We start from the raw sequence: 6,000 nt of genomic DNA on the forward strand, positions 1-6,000 counted from the left end.
CATCACATTCGCCACCTCCAAACCTTCTTCTTCTAAGTTTTGGATGTTTCTTTCTCTTAGGTTTTGAAAGATTCTTTTTTTGTTAATGGTTTTTTTTACTAGTTGGCATTGGCTGTATCCCTAATTAGTTACCTAGCAGAATTGTAAGTAAAAACTAACTTTTTTTTTTTTCAATTTAATAGTAGCTTTGTAAAAAAAAATTTCAATAAAATTTTTATCACAAGAAAGTTCAGGAATTCAAACAATCCATGAGAGAAGATAGTCGAAAAATTCAAAATTCAAAATCAAAATTATTGGTGAACTTAGTTGGTATCATGTAAGACCCGGTTAATTAACGGCTAATTAACCCATATATGAGAATTTATTCTAGAAAGCCAAAAATGATATTTTTATGGCTTAATATGATAGAGGAAATTGAGACGAGAATTTCGGTACCAATTTTATAGAATTCGGACCAAGATTGGACCGAACGGGCCAAACCGGGCCAACCGGACCCAAAGTGGGCCCTTGGCCCAACATAACTAAACCAAAACCCTAGTTTTCAGCACTCTCTCTCCTCACAACACACTCAAACACGCTGAAATTGAAGAGAGGGGAGGAAGAACACTCTCTCAAGTTCTTTCTCTCACTTGATCTTCAAACCACCATAACTTTTGATCTAGAGCTCCGATTGCCGCTCCGTTTGCGGCCACGCGTTCATCGCGGAGAGCTCTACAAAACCCATACAACTAATCTTGAGGTAAGCCACGTGTTTCTGTTCGAAATTCCAGCCCTTATTTTCGAGTTTCATGGGTAAAATGTTGAGATTTTGGGTTCTTTGATGTTATAGGACCCAACTCTCTTGAAGGAGAAGGTTAATCTTGTCTCCTTGGACCTTGGGTGTGGTAAGATTCTCAACCCTAGTGTGATTTTGTTGTTCTATGATGTTTGGGTTTTGAGATGTTGTGTATGGGTATGATGGTTGTGGCTTAGGTTGTGTATATGTGAATATTGGAGCTTGATTGGTGACTTTGAAAAGCTTGGAAAGGGTTTGGTGGTGAAAAATCTGTTCTTGGAGGTGTTGAGGCCTTGAGAGCTTGTGGATAAGTGGTTTGGAAGTGCTCCGGGGGAGCTTGGGAAAATCGGCTAAGGTATGGTTTCGGTTTCCCGTATCTAATATGTAATGTGGTAGGAAATACTTAGGCTAGAGGCCCTAAGATAGGCATTGAATTGTTGATGTTGTTGAATGATTGAGATATATGATGTGGTCATATATGTGATGATGATTATTAAGGCCTTAGTGGTATGATGTATGAGAAATATGCATGTTGTGATATATACTTGATGATTGGTTATGGTTGAATTGTGGGTTGAACCATGTTGATGGTGAGTATGATGTTGATTGTGTACAATAATAATTTATTGGAATTGGTGTTGTTGAGAATTGGCATGAGGAATAGTATATGATATGTCAATGTGTTTGAGTTTGAGCCACTTGGGTGAAGTGGGGTAAAATGATGAGATAGTGATTTTGGTAATTTGTGGTAATGTGTGTCAATGTGTGAGTTGAGGAGGCTTGATGTTGAATTTGATATATTTTGATTGATTTCAAAGAAAAGGGATGAACTTGGCATGTTTTGATTGGTTTTGAAAAGAGTTGGAAATGGCTTGTTTTGAAATTGGCACTTTGTGGTTTTGTATGAAAATATGGTTTTTGGGCACACTTTGGCGGGACATAACTTGGACTACGGATCTCCGTTTTGTACCAAATCTGTTTAGAAATGAAACTGGATCCGGGATGTCCATGCCGTTCAAAGAACGGGTGAAAAACGATTTAAAATGAGGAAGTTATGTCCGTTGGAAGATTGGGGTTTAAATCTGTGAATTCTGCAGCTTTTAACTTAGAAAATTTTTAGCAGAATGACCTCTTGCGCGTGGGCGCACCTGGCGCGTACGCGCCGATCTTCCAGAAAGCGCCATCCACGCGTGCGCGTGATGTGCGCGGGCGCGCCGATTGTGCTGCACCCAATGCCCAGCCATTTTCCAGAGAGTTATGCCAGAACTGTGCCAGTGTTGTGCCTGGGGCACGAGAACACCCGCGCGTACGCATGGTTGGCGCGTGCGCGTCGATTGGCAAATCTTTAATCCACGCGTTAGCGTGCATGACGCTTGCGCGTCGATGAGTTTTTGAGGCCATCCACGCGTGCGCGTGGAGTGCGCGTACGCGTGGCCCTGTTTTCATCCCAAAGTTGATTTTTTGAGTTTTAAAAGCCAAATCTCATACTTCTAAGCCTCCGATCTCACCATTTATGTCTTAAATCATTATGACATGCCTAGCTATTAAAAAGGGGCTAGTGAATGAGGTAACTTGCGAGTGAAGCAAGGGAAAAAAATGAATGATCAATGAGGATCAAGATGATTATGTGAGATGCGGAAGTTGGTGGTGGAAGTGCTTGTTAAGCCATGGGCCGAAAGGCTATAATTGCTAATGAAACGGCTGGTTATGGATTTAACCGTGAGCCGGAAAGGCTGTGTATAATATGAATATTGGCTGGTTCTGGACTGAACCGTGAGCCGGATGGCTGATATGGATATTGATCCATGGATGAGAATTCATGCATGCTTATGCTGAATTATTGATAATTGAGATTTGCACTTCCACTATCAGAGGCACGAGATCCCTGGGAGGAAGCAGTGGCTAGCCACCACGTGCTCCAGGTGGAGGCTCGAGACTCTGTTGACCCTATGTCGTAAGTGTGGCCGGGCACTGTGAAAGACCCGGATGAGCTCGCCCCCGAAATATTCACCAGTGAGGGTGATGGATATGGATCATGTTTATGATCAAGTTTATAACGAGTATAACTCGAGTTGGGGATGCGCGACAGAGGGACAGTCCAATGGTTAGCTACCAGGACTTGTCGGGTTGGCTCTATAACCGACAGATGATATCATCAGCCACTAGGGACAGGCATTCATCATATGCATACTATGTGAATTGTTTGAGATTGCCTATTTGACTGCATATTACTTGCTAATTGTCTAAATGTCTTAACTGCTCCTATTTGTATATTCTTTGTCTGATATAACTGTGTTTGCTATAATATACTCCTGCTGGTGGTTGGGAGGTTTGAAGGAATTGGAAAAGGGAAGTATTAGTTAGACTGAAGAATCTTTAGTCAGATACCCTTATATGGTTTAGCTTGTTTATAAGCTTTGATATTATCTGGAGGAAGTTCTAGGATTGCCTTTGGCTTTCCTCTATTATTATGTATTATATATGTGGAAGCTGTTACCGTGCTGGGGACCTCTGGTTCTCACCCATGCGGATTTTGTGGTTTTCAGATGCAGGACGCGAGGCTTCTCGTTGAGGCATGCTGGAGACTTCTGGATTAGCGAAGATCCTTTGTTCTTGGGACTCTGTTTTGGTTTATATATCTTGTTTAGATACTTTTATCTCCATTAAATAATACAAACTGTGATGACTCCTTCTAGAGGGGATTTTGGAGAATAGGTTGTATGTATTTGTGTCCCTTTGGGTTTCCTTTGGGGTTTCCTTATTTTATTATATGTATATATTATTATGCTCGGACCGGTTATCTTTGCAGCCGGATCTTGAGTCTTGATATTCCCGTTTTTGACACTCTTTATATATATGATCTTGCGTTAGCTTATCCTTTGCTCGTTACGTTATCGATCGGAGTGTTGCGCGTTCGAGTTACGGTTTTTGTTTACCCCTTTTTCTACAAAGGCTCCTAGTTATAATCAATTATTCATACTACTATACGTACTAAATTTTTGTTTTAGAGGTCGTAATACCTTGCCATCTCTGAATTATGACTTAAGCATAAGACTCTGTATGGTAGGGTGTTACATTATGGTATCAGAGCAGTTCGTTCCTATAGAGCCTGAGGGATGGACTGACTATGCTTCTGTGCATTCTCTGTGTGTGTGTTATGTGCTATTAGTATATCTGCTTGATATAATTGGCATAAACGTTCATGAGCATGCATTTGGGACTTTGAAGCACTAGACTTCCGATATTGAGACTGATCAACTTAATATCGATTGTTGGGTGTGTATAGGAACCAGATGGCGCCTCGTGGACGCGGTAGAGGCCGTGGGAGAGGACATACGAATGCTCGTGCGCCGGAGACTAATCCTAATGACCCGGTGAACTTTATGGCTGCGTTGGAGAACATGGCTGCTGCTATGCAAGCCACTGCTGAGGCTCTTGGTCAACAGATGAACAACCATGGTAATGATGGAGGTGGAGTTCAGGGTCCGATGACCTTGGCAAACTTTTTGAAGGTTAATCCGCCTAAGTTCAAGGGAACTACTAGCCCGACTGAGGCTGATACATGGTTTCAGGCTATAGAGCGAGCATTACAAGCACAAGTGGTACCTGAAGGACAGCGTGTCGAGTTTGCCACTTATATGCTCACCGGTGAAGCGTCGCATTGGTGGCAAGGCATCCGACGTCTTCTGCAGCAGGGTGATGACTATATCACCTGGAATGTCTTTCAAGAAGAGTTCTATAAGAAGTACTTTCCGACTTCTGCTAGGACGGCTAAGGAACTTGAATTGTTACAGCTGAAGCAGGGTACTATGTCTATATCAGAGTATACTGACAAGTTTGAGGAGCTGTTCAGGTTCTCTCGTATGTGCCAAGGGACTCCGGTGGAATATGAGGAATGGAAGTGTGTTAAGTATGAAGGAGGACTCCGGAGTGATATCTTCAGTTCAGTAGGACCAATGGAGATTAGGACTTTCTCCGAATTAGTGAACAAGTGTAGGGTTGCTGAGGAGTGTGTGAAAAGGGCAACCGCTGAGAAAGGGAGTCACAAAGGTTCATTTCCACAGAACCGAGGGAAGGGCTTTGCACCTAGAGGTCCGTCTTTCAAGAGGGGAAGCTCTTTCAGGAGGCCCAACAACAACAACAATTTCCAAGGGAAGAAGTTTGGGAAGCAACCCCAGAATGAACAAGCTTGTACTAGGTGTGGGGGTCACCATCCGGGAGTACCATGCAAGGCCGGATGGGGTTTGTGCTACAATTGTGGAAAGGCGGGGCATAAAGCCGCAAGTTGTCCAGAGAAGCAAAAGCAAGGTGCTGGGAAAGCACAACAGACTGGTCGGGTGTTCACTACCTCAGCTGTGGGTGCAGAGGGATCCGAGACACTCATTCGAGGTAACTGTGAAATGGCTGGTCAAACTTTAAATGCTTTATTTGATTCGGGAGCATCGCATTCATTCGTTGCATTTGAGAAAGCCCATGAGTTAGGGTTGAAGATCATAACCTTAGGTTATGACTTAAAAGTGTATAATGCTACCCATGAAGCTATGGTAACTAGACTAGGATGCCCGAAAGTTTCCTTTAGGTTCAAGCAGCGTGATTTTGTTCATAATTTAGTCTGCTTGCCGATGATCGGTCTTGATCTTATCTTGGGATTGGATTGGTTATCTAAGAACCATGTCCTGCTTGATTGTTCTACAAAGTCGGTGTACTTTATGCCGGAAGATACAGAAGGGCCGGTCGTGGTGAATAATTATTACTTGAATTCGATGATGGTGAACTGTTCCGGAACCGAATGTCAGGGTATCATGTTGTTAACCGCGGGTGTTTCGGGTGATGATCAAAGGTTGGATCAGATTCCGGTAGTGTATGAGTTTCCGGAAGTGTTTCCCGATGATATTGAGGAATTTCCACCTAACCGAGAGGTCGAGTTTGCTATTGAATTGGTGCCTGGGGCGGGACCAATCTCAAGTGCTCCTTATAGGATGTCACCGTTAGAGATGGCCGAGCTAAAGTCTCAGTTAGAGGAATTGTTGGGTAAGAACTTTATCCGACCAAGTGTTTCCCCGTGGGGTGCTCCAGTGTTACTGGTAAAGAAGAAAGATGGAAGTATGCGGCTCTGTGTGGATTACAGGCAGCTGAACAAGGTCACCATAAAGAATAAGTACCCATTGCCGAGGATTGATGATCTCATGGATCAGTTACAAGGAGCTGGGGTTTTCTCTAAGATC

Source organism: Arachis ipaensis, chromosome B4, assembly GCF_059453495.1.
Source record: "Arachis ipaensis isolate K30076 ecotype BB chromosome B4, ASM5945349v1, whole genome shotgun sequence".
NCBI classification, from domain to species: domain Eukaryota; kingdom Viridiplantae; phylum Streptophyta; class Magnoliopsida; order Fabales; family Fabaceae; genus Arachis; species Arachis ipaensis.